Source organism: Lissotriton helveticus, chromosome 3_1 (assembly GCF_964261635.1).
Source record: "Lissotriton helveticus chromosome 3_1, aLisHel1.1, whole genome shotgun sequence".
NCBI lineage: Eukaryota > Metazoa > Chordata > Amphibia > Caudata > Salamandridae > Lissotriton > Lissotriton helveticus.
The window spans coordinates 479525294-479549411 of NC_136061.1; the positions used below are offsets into that span (position 1 = coordinate 479525294).

A 24118-nucleotide genomic window follows, 5' to 3' on the forward strand; every position below is an offset into this window, starting at 1 on the left:
ACTAGGACATACGCGCATATCTGGCGAGGGCTTAGGGAGGGACTCCAGGCCACGTAAGGAATTCATTTCCTCTGCTGAGTGCACCCGAATAAAAGGGCGCCCGGCAGGGGGACTGGGCCCTGGTCACGGCCGGGCACGGCCAGGCGCAGACGGGCTTGCCTTTGGCGCACCTTCGGCGCGCCGCCGGCGTGCCCGCTGCGTGCGTTCGCTGCGCGTTGTGAGCTGCATCGAATTTTATGGGCGAGGTAGAGGTAGGAGCGCTAGACCACTCACCTACTTCGGCCGGAAGTAGGTTAATCACCGGCAAGTGTCTCTGCCAATGGGCTCCCTCCACAACAATCGAGAACTGGTCAGCTCGCGGTGGAACGGGGAGTCCAGCGGCGCAGACATGCAACAGGGAAGGTAAGGCAAGAGTTAAAAACACCACACAGCTATTAGATCAGCTTTAGCAGAGAACATACAAAGTTTGAAATTAAAATCACCGCAGCAGTGAGCAGCAGCGCGTCCAACGCGCATCCTCCCTGAGCCTGCTTGTAAAGAGATGGAGGTAGGAGCGCTAGACCGCTCACCTCCTTCGACCGGAAGTAGGTTAATCACCGGCAAGTGTCGCTGCCAATGGGCTCCCTCCACAACAATCGAGCACTAGTCAGCTCGCGGTGGAACGGGGAGTCCAGCGGCACAGACACGCAACAGGAAAGGTAAGGCAAGAGTTAAAAACACCACACAGCTTTTAGATCAGCTTTAGCAGAGAACATACAAAGTTTGAAATTAAAATCACCGCAGCAGGGAGCAGCAGCGCGTCCAACGCACGTCCTCCCTGAGCCTGCTTTTAAAGAGATGGAGGTAGGAGCTTTAGACCGCTCACCTCCTTCGACCGGAAGTAGGTTAATCACCGGCAAGTGTCACTGCCAATGGGCTCCCTCCACAACAATCGAGCACTAGTCAGCTCGCGGTGGAACGGGGAGTCCAGCGGCGCAGACACGCAACAGGGAAGGTAAGGCAAGAGTTAAAAACACCACACAGCTATTAGATCAGCTTTAGCAGGAAACATACAAAGTTTGAAATTAAAATCACCGCAGCAGTGAGCAGCAGCGCGCTCATATCATTTTATTTCTCCATGTCCACGTCATATTATGTGTGCAACAAGATCCATTGGCTGCTCTTCGGCAGCAACCTTTCTACCAAAGGAATGCATAACATTGCAAAGAGGCAAGAATGCAAATAAAATATACAAGCTCCCAGTGTCAATCAGAGTCCATCAATAAGTTGGCACTCTTGAGTACAGGCTGTGGATCTTGCTCTGTCCTAAGCTCTCTATCCCACGTCGATAAACATGGTATATCTGCAAGGTATACTTCTGCTCACCCTAGCAAATGTTCAGAAGATAAAGGCAAAGTGAGAACAACATTCTACACTAATTTTAGTTAATTCCGTTGGTACTATGACTCAGTACTACCTATCTTGCACAGTCCATCCCAAATCTTTCTTCTCCTTGGACTCAATGTATTGAACCTTGTAGCCCCAGTCACTGTGTGGTTAATAAAAAAACTCCTGAATAGCTCGAATTTCTGGGGGAGCAGCCCCATTAAAAACATCATCGTTCTCCTTATTTGTTTGGGTCCAGCTCAACTGGGGAGCGCTGAAGGAAACAAACCTCGGCAACTGCTCGCACTCTGTGTCCCCCATGCCTTCTTTCACCCAATGATCGTATGGAAATGGCAAAGAAATCCTCCGGCAGTGCGTAGCATTATCCCAGTTTCTTTGGCCAGCAACCTTTACAGCCGTTTGTGTCCAGAACAGAACCTGCTCAGGACCCTTCCAGTGCGGCTTCAAACCTTTCTTCCGCTGGAAATTGCTGATGAGCACAAAATTCCGGGGCTGGACGTCGTGGCCGGGCACCACTGGTACAGAAGGTAAAAAACTCCTGTATCTGTTGATGAATAGAACACACACGTTCTGTTAAATGGGCAAGATAATGAAGCAACACAGGATATTCAATATCTTAATATTTATGAGGACACAGGATGCCCCAGACATTTGCCGGGCGCCTCAACACAACCTAGTAAGGTGACAATCCAGTACTAGAATGAGCTCTTGTTCTTTTTAAAAAAAAGTGCTAATGGCAGGGCATCTGGCCATTTTAACCTTGTTGTCTCTTGTATTTTCGCCAATTTCAATTTCAGAGTATCATTCTACTTCTCAAAAAGGCCAGTTGACTGGGTGTGATTGGCAGCATGGAATTTCTGCTTAATATGTAAACTTTTACAAATTAATGTAATCACTTTCCCATTAAAATGGCTTATGTTGTCACTCTAGATAACTCAGGGCAAGCCAAAACAAGGAAAGTACTCTTTAAGGAGTACCTTCGCAGTCGCAATGGCTGTGTTATCCTTAGTGGGGTAGGCCTCAACCCATTTACTGAAAGCACATACAACAACCAAAACATACTTAAGATTATTGCATCGCTCTAATTCATTGTAGTCCACTTGAAGGACTACGAAAAGGAAAAGTGGGGGATGCAAAATGACCAAGTGGTTCAGGGGTACCCTTCACTGGACTAGGCATCATATAGTATTAATATGTAATTGCAGATGGTTATTTGTGACTCCTGAAGAAGGCGTTTTCGCCGAAACGCGCGGCGGGTAATTCTTCTTCTATTGTTTTTGGACACCTGGCAATAACCAATTGTGGTGTCAGTTTTAATTAATCCTGCTACAGTGTTTTGTTTGTTATTATGTACAATAAGTGTATATAATACTTTTAATTCTGTATTGTCATATGATCTGTACAATGTTAGTCTCTTTTATATATGAATTGTTTTATTATGGTTATTAAAAACATGTCTGTACTTTACGTATGATTATGTATTTCTTGCACGCCTGTTCCTAGTCATTAGTGGGTTCCATTACTTGTTGTCTACGATTTAGACTGCCTAGGACTTTTGCACACACTAGGGATCATATAGACCATACAGTATTTTATCAAATGTGCAGCTGTCTTGGAGTTGTTATCATTATGCCACACATGGGCTAACAATTTACAAATGACCTTTTTTTCTAATATGAGCTGAACCAAGGGACAGTATAACCACAGGAAGTACATATGTCTCAGGCAACATCCATTTCTGTTGCCCTGATTTATCAATCCAATACCCTTCCTTCTTCAACTGTGAGGTACTTTCTTGTCATTTTGTGAATTCTTCTATCGGGGTTTCACTCTGTATCTCTTTTACACTCTCAAGGGTATTTTTAAACATGGCAAGTTCGGGAACCCACCTAGCTGGACCTGCAATGAACATACGTTTCATTTCACTTCGGGCTGTTTCCTTAGGTACCTGATCTGCAAAATCATTCCCTCAACCCACATCATCTGTAACCTTTCTATAGGTGCTGCACTTGATGATTGCCGATTTCTTGGGGAGCGTTAAAGCAGGCAATAGCCATAACATTAGGTGCCTATTCTGAATCCTGGCACAAGGAGAGGTAAGAAACCGTCTCTCTGTTTAAAGACGCCAAAAATTGTGTACAACCCCTAATGCGTACTGGTTGTCAGTATAAATATTGACAACCAGTCCGTCACTTAAATCACAAACTTGTATAAGGGCAACAAGCTCAGCAGCCTGAGCCAACTGATAAGGGACCCGTGATGTCTCACCACCATCCGCAATGTAGTGACAACATAAGCTGCAGTGGTGGTGCCATCTGGTAATTTAAAAAAGAGCCATCGACATATAGTTCTCCATGAGGGTCAGATAAGGGAACATCAGTCAGGTCTATCCATCTTTTCGTCTCTTCCTCTGACCAGAAAATACAGTCATGTTGGTCGACTGCATCATTCTCAGAAGGGAGGGGTAGTACCATGGCTGGATTCAGAGGGGCATATCTTTTAATCGTAAAGTGTTTAGCAAACAATGTCAATTCTTAGCAAGTAAGACATTCACTGGTAAGGTGCTGTATCTCTGTCTTATTTAAAAGTGTATCCACAGCATGGGGTACCATAACTGTGTATCAAGTAGAGTCCAGCCTGATTGAAGTGGCCACAGCGAGACGGCTCTCAGGCAACTCGGAAGGACCCTAGTGACAGGATCTAGCACTGCAGAAAAATTAGCACAAGGCCTCTGCTTATCCTTATCCCCAAACTTTTGTGTTAGGACAGAAAGTGCGCAGCCAGCCATCTTATGGCATACAGCACAAACGCTTTGTTATAATTCGATGTGCCAAGTACCAGAGCCAAACAAAGAGCAATTTACAATTGTAAAAAAGACTGCTGACATTCGGGCATCCAAGGCAATGGATCATGCACTGCTTTCATTATTAAAATAAGCAAAAGTAGCGAGTAATTTGGTATCCACTGTCGACAGTAGGAAGTAATTCATATGAAAGCACGTACGTTTTCCTGAGTTTGTGGAATGGGCATTTTAACCATGGTACTGATATGCTCAAGGATCAATCTCCTATCCTCCTTCGACAGTAGGTAATCTAAGTAGGTAACCTCCTGTCAACAATACTAACATCTGGAAGGAGAATCCTTGTGACCATGATGTGCCAAATGCAATAGCAATTTCGCCATTCTGTCTTTGCAACCCTGTTCCTTATCAGAAGCAATCAATAGTTCATTGACATATTGCACCAATACATTACCTGGAGGAAGCAATAGTAAACCCAATTGACTTTGTAATGCCTGAATATAGATACTAGGACTCTCCGCATAGCCTTGAGGAGCACAACAGAATCTAAAGCTTCTGCCAGCCAGTGTAAATCCAAACAAATACCTACTGTCTCGGTGGATAGGAATACTAAAAAATGCATTTTTCAAGTCAATAACAGTAAAGAACTTAGCAGTAGATGGAATCGTTAAGAGCCTAGTAATATCAGGAACCACTGGAAACTACAGAACCACAATGTTATTAACCTCTCGCAAATCAATCACAAAGCAATAAACATCATCAAGAACATCAGGGGAACCCGAAGGTGCCCTCTTAAGTACCGAGACAAAAGGACTATTACAAATGTTGGCAGACGTTTCCCCAACCACTCGCTTTCATATCATATCTTGAATATTCTGAGGAAGAGCCTGTTCGCATGCCTGCTGTATCATATATTGAGGAAAGCGGGGTAGAACAGCATTATCTTTAACTTGTATAGAAGCCAGTAGTATATGTAACAAACCCACATCTGTATCACCTGTGGCCCGCAGTGTGGGTGGTACCTGAGCAAATTCAACTGGAAGGGGTGCATCCTGAGACAAATACTGTCTAGTACTTACATCCAGACCTCTAGTAATATAGATACCTGCAGGGGAGCAATAGATAGTAGCATATCATTTCTTCAACAGGTCCAAACATATCAAATTTTTACCACAATTAGATGTTAACAAGAACAGAGATTCCACCGTGAAAGGACCAACAGTTAATGCAAGGGGTCGGGAAATGGGGCTTGCAACCGGTACACCTGAAAAACTCACCGAAACATTATTCTGGCCAGACAGAGCCACCCTGGGGACCATATGTCAAGAAACAGAACTCTTTGTCGCACCTGAATCCACCAATAATTCCTTATTCGGCCCTTGCAAATCAGCTCTATAAGGACCGCTAATCTACAGGTATCGGGACTGGTCCCTCACTCTGCCCCTGGCTGTCCTAACTGTAAGACATACCTGTCACATCATCCATGTCCTAATCATCATGATAATACTTTCCATCTCTTGGGTCATCCAAATAATTAATGGCAGAACAGCTCACAGAAGTCGCAGCATTTTGATTTCTGTCGGTCCCACAAAGTCTACCACCAGAACCCCGTAGTCTGGGGGACGCAACCTTCTGTAAAAGCACCGGAAACTGGCTGTGCCAATGTCCTTCCTCCTTACAATACTCACACTGATTTGGGCCCAAAGGTGTCGCAGAGGGCTGCCTGGTATGTGGAAGTTGTGTAGAAGGACCACCTCGTCCCCTACTATTTACCATAAATGCTTGCTGCCGCAGCACATTCATCTTTAAGTCCTTATGCTTTTTATCAGTTTTATCTTTTTCCTCCTGGTCTCGGGGTTCATAATATTGGGCCATATTCCAAATAACAGAGAAAGACCAATTACTGCTGGATGCAAGCAAATCATTATTTCAGGAAGAAGATTAGTATCAAGCCTATCAAACAATCAAACTCCTCCCTCAGTGGACATATCCTGCCTACTATAATCCAAAAACGTGTCTGTAAACCGAGTAAAGAAATCACATACACCCTCATCCTTCTTCTGTCAACAAGCCGTCAATCTGTCTCAACTTACCTTCTTATGTGGATTAAGAGTGCGCATGTATGTAATGATCCTACCAGACAAAGCAAGTATCTCAGCACATGGTTTATCTCCTGGCTTCCTTTCCTGATCCCATCCTTTAATCACATCCCATGTACCGCCCAATTCTGCAACATGATCTTGAGTATACACCTGCTGCCAAATATCGACTGGAACAAGAATACCAAAAAACATTTCAATATCATCAAGAGTCCTAACAGTAGAAGAAGCAGCCTCTGTTAACTCCTTATAATAAGCTGTGGGATTGTTCCTAGGGTTGGGCAATGTAGCCTTAAGGGCTAAAACCTCACTTCTCTGCCACGGACTATAAACCCATTGCTCCTGAAAACGGGCTGCTATGGCTGGTCTAGTGACATTACCGAGCTGGTCTGTTAACTCATGGATAAATCTCACACAAAGGGAACTCAGTCATTTTAGTAGGACTCTTTTCATACATCTGAACTCTGTAAGAAACTATAGTAGCAATTTTTTTGAGCACCTGTCCTGGGGCTAAATCAGTTACAAAAACACGGTCCTTAATATCAAATACCACTTGTGGGGCCTAAATTTTAATGTATGTGCACCAAAGGTTAATCAATGTAGCGGATATATGCTGAAGAATGTGCTGCTGTAGAAAAGGCTCAAACTCACGCACAGCTTGCTAAATGTCATCAGTGCCACAAACCAGATTACTAGCCCACTTCACAGCCTGTCTTGCTAACACTGCCTTCTCATCTTCTTCTAGTCCACAGTGCTCCAACTGACCCATTAGTTCCCAGACTTTTGCCCAATCCCTGTCCCCAAACAGTCATACTGGTGTCTCAGCATGCAAAAACATCAGAGGTTGAAGAACCAGAGAAGGAGAAGTGACAGAGGTAACATTTACAATCATGGTTAACATCTGCACCGAAGGAGAAAGTACGGAGGACACAGGAGCTGGAACAGTAGATGTACGAGAGGTCACAGTCATCAAAGATGGCAAGGACGAGGAAAGAGCAGTGGGTGCGGTAGTCAAAGCTGTCCAAGTAACAGCTGGAGATACGGAAACGGCAGGAGCAGATGAAACAGGCTGCTGTGACTGTAAGGGAACAGTGGGATATGTCCTCTGTGGGGAACAAGGAGGCGGGGTCAAGTCTCTAACAACACCCCACAAAAGTAACATTTTCCTATTTGGGCCTAATAAGACTTGCAATATGCAACCGAAATCTCCTATCTTCACATTCAATTCCTGTCTCCTGTTTTCTCTATCATATGCTGCAGCTTTTTGCATCAATGTTTGCATTTTCCCTTTCCATGTGTCTCTCTCCATCTTTACCCACCTCTGTCTGGCCTCCTTCTGCCAAGTCTTAAGGGAGTCAAACATTGACTGTTCAACAAAAGTGCCTGTCAAAGGCCACTGCAAATCGGCATTGTCCCTCGTATATTTGTGCCATAATGTACTAAACATAATAGGGCCAAGACCATGTTTCACATACATATCAAAATTGAGCATCTGCAGAACAACAATGACAACACATATGCCAAAGTTTGCTTAGGCCAGGCATTTAAAAAAATAAACAAATTGTTAGTTTTTACCTGTCAAAGTATTAGCAAATACTTTTACATTGAGACAGACCTTAGACCGTGCCAAACTCAAACCCAAACGGTACCATATTCACAGAGAACCAAAACAAACTCACCTGATATCAGTAGTACAACAAACCAGTTCTCCACTACCGCCTCTTCAGTTCTTCAGACCAAACGGTCAGATCCAAGGGTTGCACCATTCAGGACTCCAGTCCGGATGACCACTGGGCAATGCAACGTACGGTGGGACAGAAGGAGCAGCTGTGAGCAATAGAAATTCTTTGTGCAGGGATCCCTGAGCCGTCAGTCTGACTCGACGATGTCCTCAGCCCCCCCGTCTGCGGAAAGGGGATGGATCAATCACCCGAAGTAGTCCCTGCTTGGGCATCAACTGAAGGAAGTAACCCGTTTAGGGCCATCCGGGTCACTAATAACCACCTCTCAGCCAGGCGTAGAAGCCAGTGACTGAGAATTGTCTCACTCCCAGTAACATTCAGGGTGTTTTGCTTAAAGAAGTCTCACCAGACCGTGTTAACAATGTCTGCAAAAAAGTGATTCAAACACCTGAACTCAAGACTCACAATTAGTGACTTAAAACTAAATGCTATCATTGTGGGAGTCTCAATCATGCATCTAACTACCCTAATTGTTATGCAAAAAATTCCACTTGTCATGAATGTGGCATTAAGGGTCATTATTCTGAGTGCATCCCCATTCAAATGGGGTATGTCCCCCCGGGCACTGACGCTGAAGTCCTTACTATGAAGGTTTCCTTAATGAATCAAAAATATTGACATGAAAAAGTTCTTTGTACATGAAGAAGAAATTTAGAAATTAGAACTGTTGCATCACAATTCTGTTGAGTGAATTTTCAGAAAGTTGTATACTTCGATTCCCAGAATGCATTATAATATTCATATTCCTGTTTGCTAATCAGAGCGTCCTGAACGCGCTGCGCTGGTGAATTACGCATTGCTTGCCTTACTTTAGGCTTTTTAAAATTCCCGTTTTGCTATCTTAGTTTAATCATTGTTTGCCATTTTCCCTTTTTTAACTTCACTGCCCTCTCACCCGCAGAATAATTGGTAGAAGCACCGCTGTTTGGCGGGTCCTTTTCCCGGTACTCCCGGTGTTGTTGCACTTTGGCGGCCATATTGGGGGGATAGAGGTACGCCCGGCGGCGCCATCTAGACGCTCTGATGGTCTAGTCGTCACAAGGACGCTAGTCGTCTACTTAAGGAGGAAAAACCTAGGGAAAAGCCCTGTTTGCTAATCAGAGCGTCCTGAATGCGCTGCGCTGGTGATTTACGCATTGCTTGCCTTACTTTAGGATTTTTAAAATTCCCGTTTTGCTATCTTATTTTAATCATTGTTTGCCATTTTCCCTTTTTTATCTTCACTGCCCTCTCACCCGCAGAATAATTGGTAGAAGCACCGCTGTTTGGCGGGTCCTTTTCCCGGTACTCCCGGTGTTGTTGCACTTTGGCGGCTATATTGGGGGGATAGAGGTACACCCGGCGGCACCATCTAGACGCTCTGACGGTCTAGTCGTCACAAGGACGCTAGTCGTCTACTTAAGGAGGTCACGCTGTCGCGCAGCGGACTCGCGCAGCGGGGTCGCCGGAATTCTGCCGGAGTTATGCCAGAGTTCTGCCCGTCTGCGCCCGTCCGCGACAAGGACGTGCTGCAGGACGGGCTGTGCAGGGAGGACGATGTCTCTTCGGTAGCTCGTCAGGTATTTCGTTTTTATTCTGTCGCAGATATGATTGCTTTGAAACCATCTCCCTTACCCTGTCACCATAGATCCACTCCTGAGGCCTTGCTAAGTACTTCCACTTGCCGTATTTGTCATAGTGACCCCTCCTCCACTCTGGCTTCCGGAAGTATACGAGTTCCCTCTACTGATGGGGTACTCCTACATTCGGAAAGTTTTTTTTTGATTAATGCTCAATCGTTAATTAAAAATAATATTGCTTTCCATAACTTTGTCTCGGCTAGGAATCCCTCTTGGGTTTTTATAACGGAAACCTGGGCCACGGATTCGTCGGGTCCGGATCTTTTGAATGCAATCCCGGAAGGCTACGCGTTACATAGATCTGATAGAGTAAAACCGAGAGGGGGAGGTCTGGCGATTCTTTACAAAACCTCTTTTGTTTGTCGCATACAAGTCCTCTCTAATGACCTCTGACCCCTTTCAGGCTATGCACTTTTGCATTTCCTCTTCTCCATCGGTATCTTTTTCGGTCTTCTTATTTATAGACCTCCTGGTCCCAGGTCCAATTTTAGTCATGATTTGTTTAGAATTTTGGAACCTTACTTTGGTAAATCTCGTTTTACCATCCTAGGGGACTTAAATTTTCATTTAGACGACCTGAGTTCGAAAGACACTCTCTCCCTGATGGACCCACTTACTGCATGTGGTCTTCTTCAGTTGGTAAACAGCCCAACTCTTTTGGCAGGGCATATTTTGGACGGGGTGTTTTCCAACGACCCTAGGCTCTCCTCAGGCCCCCCCGTACCACTGGTTTGGTCAGATCATTTGGCCGTGCCCTTAGAATTGATTTCTTCTGCATGACCACTGACTACCCAGGTTTCCGCCAACCGAATCCCGAAGAGATGCTTTAGGAATATCACAAATGAGGCTCTTGCCCCCCTCATTGGGTCCGTGGCCCTCTTAGCCACTAGAGATGCCGGTGCAGCTGCACAGGAGCTCGACAACCCCATCTCTAGAGCAGTTGATGTGCTAGCCCCAGCATCTCTCCGCTATTCAGCAAGGGCTAAACCCTCTACCCCCTGGTTCACAGAGTCTTTGAGACTCTTGAGGCAGAATTGTAGGAGGCAGGAGAGGAAATGGCGGAAATCTTGGGAGCCGATGGAGAGAGACTGTCATAAGCGGCTGCTGGGAGAATATAAGGCCAGGATCATCAGGGAAAAACAGGAATTCTTTTCCAAACGTACCATGTCCCTTTCTTCATCGAGGGAGCTTTTTAAGATTGTCGATTCTTTGTGCTCTCTACAAGAACCGGACCCCGTCGTAGCCTTGCAAGAGCTCTGCGACAGGATTTCAGAGTTCTTCCACTCTAAAATTGTTGATATCTACCTTACGTTAGAAGCACAAAGAAAGACTCTCGATGTCAATTCCAGTTTGACTCAGGATAGTCCCGAGCCCTGGTCCAGAGATCCGGCGAAGACCCTTATGGTCTTTCCCCCACTTACCATTGAAGATCTTGACTCTCTGCTGAATAGAACTAAATCAGGCTCCCCGCTGGATCCCTGCCCTTTAAAAGTTCTGAAGGATTGTAGGGATACCCTGTTACCCCCACTATTGGGGGTGATGAATGGTGCTATCCTTCAGGGTATCTTTCCGGCAGCCTGGAAAAAGGCGATAGTTAAGCCCTTTCTCAATAAGCCCGCCCTGGATCCAAAAAATCTTAAAAATTTTAGACCCATCTCCCTGCTCGCAGCCCCTGCCAAGATGCTGGAATCTCACCTGAATTCACATCTTACTGCTTTCCTCGATTCCTCTGCAGAACGCGGCAGCGAGATTTGTATTGGACGTCCCCACTTCCTTCTCTGCCACTTTAGCCAGGAAAAATCTCCATTGGCTTCCGATCCAGCACATAATTTTGTTTAAAATTTTGTGTCTGGTTTTTGGAGCATTATTGGCAGGACCTTCGGATGCTTTAGGCTCCCTGCTAACCTGCTATACCCCCAGCAGGAGCCTTCGTTCTTCCAACATGAATCTTCTGTGTATCCCGCGCATTAAGAAAGTCAGATGGGGAGGTAGGGCCTTTGCAACCGTGGCCCCACGTTTGTGGAATGCCCTCGCCGCTGACATTAAGGCGCCACTTTCGTTGCTCCTTTTTAGAAAAACACTAAAAACGTGGTGTTTCATCAAGGCCTATCAGTAAGCTTGTGCTGTGGATATTATAGTTATTTGGATTAGGCACCTTGACGCCGTATGGGCTAAGTAGCGCTATATAAGTCGGGGTTCATTCATTTATTCATATGGCTTTCGGTCATCCCAATGCATTTCGGCCAAAACTGCCTTCATCTGGGGATATTCTGTAACAATAACATGCTTCAACGAGTGTTGCGCTTATATACATGACGTAAATCACAAAAAATAAAAATAATGTTGCCCACTGCGTGGAGTGTCAAAGAAAAACATGCATATGAAGATAAAAACAGTGACGAGCATTTCATTGCGGTGCCAAAACAGAAGAATTGTATGTGTGCTTCCGTACGCGGTGTTTAAAATATGGCTAGTGTACAAAACTGTGAAGATATCGACGTGGAGCTGTTTTGTAAACAAGTCTTCATGCCGGTGATTTGCCTAATAGAAGAAGGCTTGTGATATAACATTTATTTACAGGTCTGTGGTTTGAAATGACAATGCTGAACACGAGTGCAACGAGAGGGGAATTTTTGACCGTGAAGGGGTGATCATGCCAGTGAATTGCCTAATAGAAGCAGGCTTACACTTTAGCATTTATTTACAGATCAGTAGTTTGAAATAGAGATGAAGAACACGAGTGCACCGTTAAGGTTTAAAACTCGACCGTCTGTTCGGCGAGTTACGGGTAACAATACCGGGTCTCTAAAATGATCATGCCGGTTTACCTACTGATAATAGGATTAACCCAATGTTACTAGAATGAATTAACTGGGAAATGGTATAGTCGCTTACTGAGTAGCCAAGTTGAAAAAAGGGGAGAGCATCACCCAACATATGTTGAATCTCTCGAAAATGTTTCTGGATGTACTGGTAGCTGAGCAAGGGCGTGGCTTATAACGCATGCATGTTGGGATAATGAACATAAAAAGCGGTTAACTAGTGATCTTTAGTTTGGTGACTGCTGCTTCCAATGTTGTGTGTTTAATAAAGTAATTGAGGAAATTGAGTCCTCTGAATCGTTGGCAGCAGTTGGATTGGCCCATAAGGATGGTGGAAAGAACATCATAATGTGTGTGGACTGAAGAAGCCTGAACAAATGGTTATGGGTGGACCGTCGGCCTCTCCCTAACATTGCTAAGTCCATTACTATGCTCAATGGAGCCAAAGTATTTAGTGTGCTAGATCTTTTATCAGCATATCACTAGGTACCACTCCACCAGGACTCTAAACATCTAACAGCCTTTGTGACACCGTTGGGAGCTTTTCGCTTTGTCAGGATGCAATTTGGATTGGCCTCGGCAACAGCATTCTTCCAACGTGTCATAAAGATGGTTCCTGGTGATATGCCGAACATATTGGTCTTCCAGGATGATATCCTGGTTTATGGTAAAGATGAGAATGAACATGACACCTTGTTGAGGAAAGTTCTCTTGAAGTTGTCGGACATGGGACTCACTGTCAACAGACAGAAATGTAGAATTGGTGTGTCTTCTGTCACTTATTTAGGGCATGTGATCTCAGGGGAGGGTATTCAACCAAAATTGGAACTTGCCAAGAGTGTTGTTGACACCCCTGCTCCCACTGATAAAGAACAAGTGAGATCTTTTCTTGGGCTCGCTGAGTTCTATGCCAAGTTTGTCAAGGGTTTTGTGACTAATATAGAGCTCATTAGAACTCTTCTGAAGAGGGGAACCCAATTTGTGTGGAGTGATGACTGCAATGCTACTTTTTGTTCTGTTAAGCGAGCTATTAGTGAAATGCCCCTACAAGAAAGAAGACAGTGCTCCCTACAGATGCTAGTCTGTTTGGACTGGGTGCAGTTCTCTCTCAATTGGATGCTGGGGTTGAGAAAGTGGTTGCATTTGCATCCAGGGCACTAAAGCTGAGCAACAATATTCCAGCATTGAAAGAGAAGCGCTTGCCATTGCTTAGGCAATCAGACATTTTAGATTTGACCTGTTGTAAGGTCTGACCATCGTCAATTAGTGCAAGTGTTCTCTTGCACAGAGAGTGAGAGATTGACTCCCAGGTTGAAGCGATGGAGTGAGGGTGTGGAGGAGTTAAATTTTCAGGTGCAATATCTTCCTGGTTCTGCTAATAAGGCTGCAGATTGTTTGCCAAGACTACCTATTGAAGTCCAAGATCACTTTTGTGATGCTAAATCTAGGAGAATGTGTTGGGTTAAAGAACCTGCTGTCACTGAAGATGAAGGGGCTGAGGCCAAGTCTTGTGATCCACTTCTATAACATAAAGAAGGGGACCTCTCTAGCAAAACTTGAGGCCAGGGAAAGAGGGGTAAAATTGAGTACAACACTAGAAAGTTCCCTCATGACCTATCTACTTTATATATTTAAACATAGTTCATTTCTTTATCTTGAACCTTCAAAACACAACAACACAGATGTTTTCTTTGATTATACTTTTTCTTGTTTATTTATTTTATCGTGATTTTATCTCTTTTTCTTTTTACTTCTTATATCATTTTTTATCCATTTTATAAATATGACATTCCTTTAGTACATAATTTATCACACTTGCACATAGTGCATCATTTTATACAAAAAGGTTTGTTATACAAAAACAGAATTAATTTCCAAGACAATTACAAAACATGTGTCACCCTGGCTATAAAATACCATCAATGCTCTCATACTACACTCACTCAAATTCATACCCTTTCACACCAACCATATACATCCAGTATCTGTACACATCTTGATTTATGTGGCAGGAAAAAACATCTGCCAAAATAAGAACTACAGAATGTTCTATCTGGTTCCACGCAGGATCGACGTGCGTTTCGGTGGGTTTGCAACCACCTTCCTCAGGGCCTATGCAGATACACACTCTTCAGTTAACCAAAAAAACAGGGGATTTTCGAGCAACAATACTTTTACAGGAAATCCAACTCCAAACTCCAAATAATAGAATGAATATTATCGTCCGACCGGGTCATCCCGAGTTTAGTCAATTCTATTGTCCTTAATTCTTTTGTGGATGACATGAGGTAAAGGTCGCTTTGGTATGTATCATCTCAAATTATTCAGGGCCGATGAGGGAGTACTCACGAAATTCTTCATATCTCTTTCATCGCAACAGATTTTCTTTCATCATACATATAATCTTCAGAGTGTCTGGGACACATGCAGCTGCATCTTTCTCTACCTGAATTCCTGGCAGAGATAGACCCGCTGCATACAAGCAACCCAGCGATTTCCAAAGGCGAAACCTATTGTTGCTGATTTTGTGGTCAGAGGTTGGCCTGGGTGCAAGAGTGATGATGTTGATCTAATACCTTTTTGGTCTATTAGAGATGAGCTATTGTGGGGGGCGTGGCTTGGCGCCTAACGAGCCTGGCGGCATCGGGGTGAGCGCTCCGCTGAGGTCGGCGAACTTCGCGGACATTGCCACTTTCTTACCTTCCAGGAGACGGATTCGGGCGTCGGAAGGTCATGGGCACATTTTGAGACCCTTCCCGATGCTGGATTCACGGTTATATCGTTTTCCTTTGTCAAAGTAAGTTCGGTTGCGGCTCTTTGCTGACTGCGGCTGCCATCTTGTTTATACGCACGATGCGTCTTTCTTCAGTTTTCGGCGATTCTCATGTCACCAGGAAGTAGCCTGCAATAAATCAATGCTCCACATCGTATTCTCACTTCTTTTCTTGCCGCATTCCTGCTGGAATCAACTGGGTTTCAAATGATAATCCTTTCTACATTGTTTATTCAGGCACTTTTTCTCCTCATGCGTGGCAGCCATTTTGTGCTCTTCACTTGCTCACCACGTTATCCTTCCAGCATGCTGATTTGCAAATTGGACCAACTTGCTTCTTGTCATTGAATGCCTTTTTATTTTTCTTCTTTTTTCTATCAGGAGTGGGAGCTTTATGTTCTTTGGGCTGGAGTTCACTTTTTAGCTGTTGCACATTGTGTGCTCCCTTCCCCTCTCCACATTGAACTTTCAAATGCGCCTTGTTGCCTTGTTCATGCTGCCCAGCTTTTATACATCATGGCTTTGACTCCTTTTGCCCTTATGTCTTAATATCAATATCCATTTTTCTCCGCTCTTATGCCATCTGAAGACATATTTATGCAGCCTGAGCACATATAGTGATATTCTTAAGTCCGCTGTTTGAGGTGTCTTTTCCTTGTGCAGCCACTCAATTTTTTCAGGTGTACATCTTTTGCGGTTCTGCTCCTTTTGGTGCTTCATTGGAGATTCGATATGAGTGTACCCTACGGGAAGGCTGAAAACAGCGTACTCAGCACACAAATCCACAGCGTACCTTTATTAAAAACTCAAAGATATTTTCAGAATTTTCCAGATTTGAAACCTCTTAAGCGTCTTCTATTCAAAACACGCAGTTCACGATGGAATCACCTTCGACAGTCTCAGGGAAAACTAATACTAAAAGACTGAAAAAGGACCCTCCTTCTCCGCCCAAGTTAATGTTGCCAGTTTCCATGGAACTTTAATTAGAGGAAATCAGGGCTTTGCGTCCCTTTATGGAGGAAACCAACGCCAAGCTGCAAGTGTTGACAGACAACTGGTCTCAAATGGACGCGAGGGTCACATCAATGGAACAAAGCATTTTATCGTTCAAAGAAACATCTGCCACAGTTTGTCATCTACATTTACAGGTCACTTCTCTCCAACGACAAGTGGAGGATCTTGAGAACCGTAACAGACACAACAACCTTCGCATTTACGGCCTGGTGGAAGGATGTGAGGGGGACAACCCTATCACTTTTTTAAAATCCTTTCTTCCCAAACTTTTACATCTCCCAGATGGAACTGTGCTCAATATTCAACGTGCTCACCGTCTGGGCCGCACTCCTTCTACAACTTCCACTTCGCTGAGACCAAGGGGAGTCATTTTGTACTTTCTAGAATATACTGATCTCCTGAAGGTGCTCGCGGCAGCCAGAGCTTCTTCACGACTCACCTGGTCGGGCTCCTCCTTGTTCTTCGCGCAGGATTATGCCAAAGCTACAGCGAATTGAATAAGAGAGCTGACTTGCAATGAATAGGTGCTCGTTATGGGCTTTTCCATCCTTGCCTCTTCAAAGTCACGTATAACAATAGAACAATGACCTACAAATGTCCTGTGCGTCTCCAAAGCTCCTGAATTCCTGCAAGACGACCAATATGGACTCTACTGGTCCCTCTTCTTCATTTCCTCCCTGAGCCTCTCTCTTTTCTCTGCATGACCCTTTCAACTCTTGTTTTTTCGTCACATGTTCAATACCTTCTGCTTTGATGTGCTTTGTTCTACACGTTTGTTATCTCTAATAGGTCATTTTATTACAGTTATTGCGTCCTATGCTGTTTCTACTGTTGTCATTGATATTTGATTTTATCAATTCTTCTCTAATGTTTGTTCTTTTTTAATAATGTTATTCATTGTCTCCGTAGATTTGTATCTTTACCCCGTGGCGTTTTCCCGATCATGCGTCTCGCTGACCCTGGATGCCCTGCCTGCTCCATGCGGTTCCACCCCTCCTCCCTCTCTGTTCCCTATCATCTTCTTTACCTCTCCCTTTGTGTAGGTATGTTTTCCCTTTATTTGTTTCGCATATTTCTTCTTTTTCCTTAATTGTTCCCCCTTCTTCTTTCTTTTCTCCTTTCCCTTTTATCACAACGGGTGTCACTTCCTTTTCTAATATTTCACTATCCTCATGGCTCTCCTCTCTTTTTTGGTCTCTCTATGTACTACTGTTATGTTATTCATTTTCTCATTATGCTTCATTCTTCCGTACCTTTTATCTATCATCTTATTTGGATCTTTGTAGTCTTTCCTACCATGAATTTCTCTTTTTCTCTTCTTCTCCTTCTTGCTATAAATGTTTAATTGATTTGGGCTTTCTTTTTTCTTCCTATCTCCGTTGTTTACATTACTGTCTTTTTACTATTGTATGTCGTTAAAAATTGTTATATGGAACGTTAAGTGTTTGCATTCTCCTATTAAGAGACAGAGAATTTTGTCTCATCTAGCCAAATTTAATGTTGATTTTGCATTCCTACAAGAAACCCACCTCTCTGATATTGAATCTTTAAAACTTAAGCGAGGTTGGGTGGGTGAAGTTTTTTATTCTCCAGGTGATGGCAAACGTAACGGAGTGATGATATTATGTCGTAAATCCCTTACCTTTTCTTTAGTAACTCAAGAAGCAGACACGCATGGTAGATGGTTACATGTAAAACTATCTCGTAGGGGTGTTCCAATCTCTTTTCTAAATGTATGTGCTCCCACAGGTGGTGACCCTACTTTTTGGCATACGATGGCTACTCAAATTACCAAGTCTATGGATGATAACTTTATCTTAGCAGGCAATTGTAACCATTCTTTTGATCCCTTTTTGGATAGACATTCCAAAGTTCCATTTATCCCAAATAAATCTCACAAATTCTTTGTTCAGGCAGTTATGCAACATAAGCTTATTGATGCTTGGCGTCTTTGTATTCCAACTGCTAATGAATACACTTTTTATTCCCCTTCACATCATTCTCAATCAAGAATTGATTACATTTTTGTCTGTAATAATGTTGCAAAAACTCTCACCAATGCAGAAATTGGCCCTATTTTATTGTCTGATCACGCCCCTGTTTCGATAAATATTGTCATTTTACCTATAGCCCAAGGACCTAAGAGATGGCGTTTTAACAATGCACTTCTCCTGGACCCAAAGTTTAATGCTTCCTTTACAGACTTTTTTTATGAGTTTTTTTAAATTAATGATACTAACTCAATACCCACGCATACCATTTGGGATGCTTTTAAAGCTGCAGCACGAGACTTTATAATCAGTTTTGTTGCAAAAAAATGAAGGATTGCTTGTAAATTTACTAGGGACCTTCTTCAAAAGATTAAGAGATTGGAGCACTCCTACTACACTTCACAATCTCAGGAGTGTTTAACAGCCCTTATAGATGCTAAGATACAATTCAACAAAAAATCGACAGAAGACGACTCTTTGTTTTGTTAAAATCCAGTGCAAAATTCTATCGGGGTAAGAATAAGGCTGAGAGAATTCTGGCTAATTACTTAAAGGTTAAGCATAACAAGTTAAATATTGAATCTATTTACGATGAAAAATGTGACCTCAAATATAAGGATGATGACATTTTGAATGAATTTTCTCTCTTTTACAAAAATGTATATTCCTCCCACACTCACCCTTCTGCCCAGTCTATATCACACTTTTTCTCCAGCATACACAAACCCCAACATTTTCCTCTTGATCTTACTTCTTTAGAAACAGATTTATCACAGCAAGAACTATCCACTGCACTTCAACACCTTAAAAAAGATAAAGCCCCAGGCCCGGATGGTTTTACGGTGGAATTCTATCTTCATTTCTCCAAATTAGTATTACCAAAATTGCACTCCCTAATAGGCTCTTTCATCACATTAGGTAGTTCCTCAGGCTCCTTTTCTGATGCTAATATTTGTCTTATACCCAAGAAAGGGAAAGACTCTAAGCATTGTAAAAACTATAAACCCATCTCCCTGGTTAACATTGACTACAAAATATTTGCCAAGGCATTAGCTATAAGATTGGATCTTCATTTACCTGATCTGTTCGGCAAGGAGCAATCCGGTTTTGTCAAAGAGCGTTTTATATCAGATAACACTAGACTTCTTTTTAATGTTTTATCCAAATCATCACATCTGAAGCATCCTCTTGCAGCAATCGCTTTGGATGCTGAAAAAGCATTTGACAGAGTGGAATGGATTTATTTATTCTCTGCTCTTGAATGGTTTGGTTTTGGCCCTAAATTTATTTCTTTAATCTCTCTTCTCTATTCTAATCCTCGTGCAGCGGTTTGTGCTAATGGTTTAGTTTCTTCATTTTTTGACCTAGGTAGAGGTGTCCGTCAAGGTTGCCCTCTCTCCCCTTTCCTTTTTAATTTGGCCTTGGAACCCTTTCTTTCTAAACTCCATCAGAACCCCAACATACACAGCTTTCAATCACTACATTCCCATATTAAACTTGCTGCATATGCTGACGACATTTTACTTTTTTTTTATCTAACTCTAGTACTTTTATACCTGCTTTCTTAGAAGAGGTAAGAGCATACTCCAAGATCTCTGGGTATAAATTAAATAACGACAAATACGAGATCCTACCTTTAACAAAATTTACATGTTGCATGTTACTTCTTCAATTTCTGATACAGTCTCGCTCTGTATGAGCAAATGTATTCAGAAGATATCGGATCTGACTGCCAGATGGCATCCTCTATACTTATCATGGTGGGGTCGCCTTGATGCCATTAAAATGATATTATCGCCTATTGTTATTTATACTATCTCTAATATTCCGGTCCCTATCCCTACTAAATTTTTCAAGAAGATTAACTCCATTCTCTCTTCCTTTTTATGGAACAACAAAAAACCTTGGATGTCCCTTATCAGACTGATACGTCCAAAATCGGACGGTGGTGTGAACTTTCCGGATTTTCCGGCCTATCAGAAGGAATTCCTTCTGCGACAGGCCTCTTTTTGGTTGAAGGATTCCGAAGATGATTGTCCTTTATGGACTACGATTGAACGCCTTTTCCTGTCCCCCTTTTCCTTTGCCGAATATCTTTCTTTCTCACGTAAACCACAAGTATTGTCCACTCCCATACATAAATACACCTCCAAATTGCTTTTAACTTTTACCCCTTCTCCTCCTACTACAATAAATGTTTTTCTTAATTCCACCATTTGGCATAATAACTATGTCTTAATTAAAAATAAACCTTTCTATTGGAAGACCTGGAGGCAAACAGGATTGATTTGGATATCTCAACTTTTCTCACAATCGACTTTCATACCTTTTTCAGTGCTTAGTCACTCATTTACCCTACCTGTTTCTTTCATACACAAATACCTTTTGCTTAAAGAGGCAGTGATGGATACCTACACTCGGCTGTTTCATTCCCACAGCTCTCCTATAACTCTCAACTCTACCACACAACTTCACTCTTTTTTACATACCACTTCTAAGGATTCTGCTATTTACAAATATCTTCACACTACTGATACTATTAGGCTGAAATCTAAAGTGGAAGAGCAATGGGAATGTGACTTTGCTACATCTTGGCCAACTCCTCTGTGGGATAAGATATGGATAAAAATTCGCAAATCATTCAGAGCAGCTAATATTACTCAGTCTTTGTTTTTTATCTATATTAGAATCTTCTTTACACCACATGACTTAAGCAAAAAAATGTCTACAGTTCAGGATGTTTGCTGGACATGCTCTGCTTCGAATGCAAATGTATTTCACATGTTATTTTCCTGTCAGACTGTGCATAATTTTTAGAAACAAGTTTGGTCCCAAATTAATTTGATTTTTCACACCCAAATTTCTTTTTCTTTCACTCAAATTTGTTTGGGAAGTCTTTCTCTCTGTTGGGAAAATGTTACATTCAATGTTAAAATCATTGATTTATTGATAGCAGTTGCATTTCAGCAGATTACAGCTAATTGGAAAGACTTTTCAAACATTTCTTTTAGAGCATGGTGGTACAATGTTTGTCATTATCACAGACTGGATATTTCCTTTGTCTTTCCTATATGGCTGCAAAACGTGTAGATTTATGGCTCCCTGTTACAACGTACCTTGATGTTTGTGCCAGACGTTCATTTCGCTTACAGCCTAACCAACAAGAAGTTTTAAAACCCCCTTAATTGCCCTTAGCGTTTCTTCCTTTCTTTAATATTTTAATATTAACTCATTTTTATGATATGTCATTTTATTTGCCTATCTTTAAGCCCATTTAACTTAAAAAGAGATGAGCTATTGTTACTGCAAAACAAGTTAATGCGTGGTGAGAGGTTAATACCTCCTTGTAACTTGAGATCTAAACTTGTTAATCTTGCACACTAGGGCTCTTGGGAAGGGGTCTCAATAAGGCCCGACTCCGAGAGAGGTGTTGGTGGCCAGGTATGGACCATCAAGTGGAGGAGGTAGTCAAAGAGTGTTACCAATGTGCCACCAATGACAAGACTAGGGTCACCAATGCTGCTCCCTTATTTCCGGTGGAGGTTCCCTGTGAACCTTGGACTAAGCTGGGTTTGGATCTTATGGGCCCTTTTGAATTATTGGGGCCTTCTGAGAGATTTGTTATTCTTTTGGTGGATTACTCCTCGAAGTGGGTGTCCAAAAGGTGTGTGTGCACTGCCAGCACTAAAGTGATTCTAGACTTCCTCAAGGATGGATTTGCCTGTGAAGGTATTCCCACTTTCTTGATCACTGACAACGGTGTACAATTTACTTCCCAAGATATGCAGGATTTCTTGGAAGATTTTAGAATAACCCATCTTAGAACAGCTCTTTATGCACCGCAAGCCAATAGCCTTGCGCAACACATGAAGAGGGTGGTCAAGGCTTGTGTTCAAAGAGCTTTAAAATCAAAGGTTACGCTTAAAGAAGTTTTTTGAAACACCTGGTGGGCACATCCTACCACAGTTAATTATGTTATGCAGTGTTCTCCATTTCAGGTGTTGCGAGGTGGACAGGCCACACTAAATAGAATCCTGGATGGTTGCCTTTGAGAGATGCTATTTCTTTGGATAAGGAGGAGGTGGATGCCAGGAACAAATACTATCAAAGGAAATATAAGGAGAGATATGAATTTAAAAAGTCATTGCGGACTAGTTCGTGGAATATGGGCGAGTTGGTGATGGTCAAGTAACCCAGGTGGCAAAAGAAGGGTGTCACTGATTTTATGGGCCCTTTTGTCATTACTTCCACCCAGAGAAATGTTGTGACAATGCACAATGGTAGTAAGTGGAGCATCTCAGGACTTGTGAAGTACAATGGTGACAAATCACTGTATCCTTCTTGTATTGATACAAAGTTGTCAGGTTCCAATTTATCTAAATCTAATTCTTCTCTTGCAGGGAGGTTTTCTTCCAGGTTACGTCGTTCCCCCATACGTTTTAAGGATTATGAAATGAAAAAATGCTAAATAAAATTTGTTTTCCTCTATGTCTTACCTTTTTATTTTTCAATTGTTTATCTTCCATTTTGTTTTTGTATTACTAGTAATGTCTCTGCTGAGACAGTTAGAGACTGGGGACCGACGAGCTGGCAGTGTCTGTTGGTGATGTCTTGAATTGACAAAAACTACTTTCAACTCCAAGTGTGTGTTTTTACAACAGCTAGACTGGAACAAGGGTAAGTTGTGAGGCCGACCATAATGAGGGACGAGTCCGACATGAGGACCGGGTTTGTCCCTGTGAAAAAGTTACCTTCAGACTTAGAAACTTTTATGGAAGAAAAGTTGTTGTAGACAAGTTTTCGGCCAAGCTGCAAGCTGGATCTGAATAGGGGCTCAACAACAGCAGGTTGCTGAAAGTGGGGTCCCAGTGCAGTTGTCAATGAAGGCATGAAAGCTCAGAGATGGTCAAGTCTGCAGTCAGTGTCCAGGGAGCCCTCAACTTTGATTGGATGCTGTTTAGCATCAGTCCAGGCAAAGGACTCTATGTCGGAGTTAGAAACGATCCTGTAAATCATATTTACTTCTATGGGGCAAACCAGCAAGTTAAGGCAGACCAGCTATTTGACATCGACAGCTGTGACTTCAATGGTGACTATGATCTCTGCCGGTTCTCTGGGCAGAAAGTTGTCAAAAAATTTCTAAGTGCAAACTTTTGCAGTTTGGGAGGGAGCAGTACACTTTGACATCAGCCAAGGTTTTCAGAGCTCCAGTTGATAGTGTTCCATTAGGCTCTTTAAGAAAATCGTCTTTCAAATGTTGTGTCCATGTAGCGTAATACAAGGTCAGTCCACTTCTGGAGTCTACTTCTTCTTACTGCATACAATTAAAAACAGGTATAGCCTCTCAAGTCTCCTTGAAGGTCACTACAGCAGGTGCAGTCCTTCTGTCTTCCACAGGTCCAGCAATGTTTTGAAGAAAATACGAGATTTATGCCTGGCATTAGATTGTGGGTTGGGGTGACACCCATAGGTAACCGTACCCACTTTTGAACCAGTTCCAATATCTTCTTCTGTATGAAATGCCTGAGTGCCCCTCTCTTCCTAAATTAAACATGGCAGAATATTTTTTTCCCCTAGTGCAGAGCTCCTATGCCCACCCTAGGGGTGTTGCAAGGGAAATGAGCAAACCATCCTCTTTGGCCACTCAAAACTGGCTCTGGGACAACTCCCCCTCCCCCCACTGGAATTGATACCTGTCTGGCTAGAAAGGCAAAAGGGGGGTAGGCCCAGGTGTGAGCTGTATCTGCCTGTGACAAGTCAGGCCTCTTTGAATAATTAGTTCTTTGTCAAAGCCCAGTTGTTGATCCAGTCAGGGGAAGGTTAACTTCTTCCCACACTTAAAGCCTTTGTCTCAGCTCTGGAAGCCACATCA

At 42.8% G+C, this 24118-nt stretch overlaps 1 long non-coding RNA gene across 3 annotated transcripts in view; it reads left to right on the forward strand.

The window, feature by feature from the left end:
* Positions 1-24118, forward strand: part of LOC144822622 (uncharacterized) — a 755115-nt gene that overhangs the window by 507089 nt on the left and 223908 nt on the right. For 2 of the 3 annotated variants that reach the window (XR_013608651.1, XR_013608650.1), the window contains exon 4: positions 22792-22923. The exons of the other annotated variant lie outside the window; for it this stretch is intronic. This is a non-coding gene — a long non-coding RNA (uncharacterized LOC144822622). The remainder of the gene's footprint in view (positions 1-22791; positions 22924-24118) is intronic. 3 annotated transcript variants of the gene reach the window in all.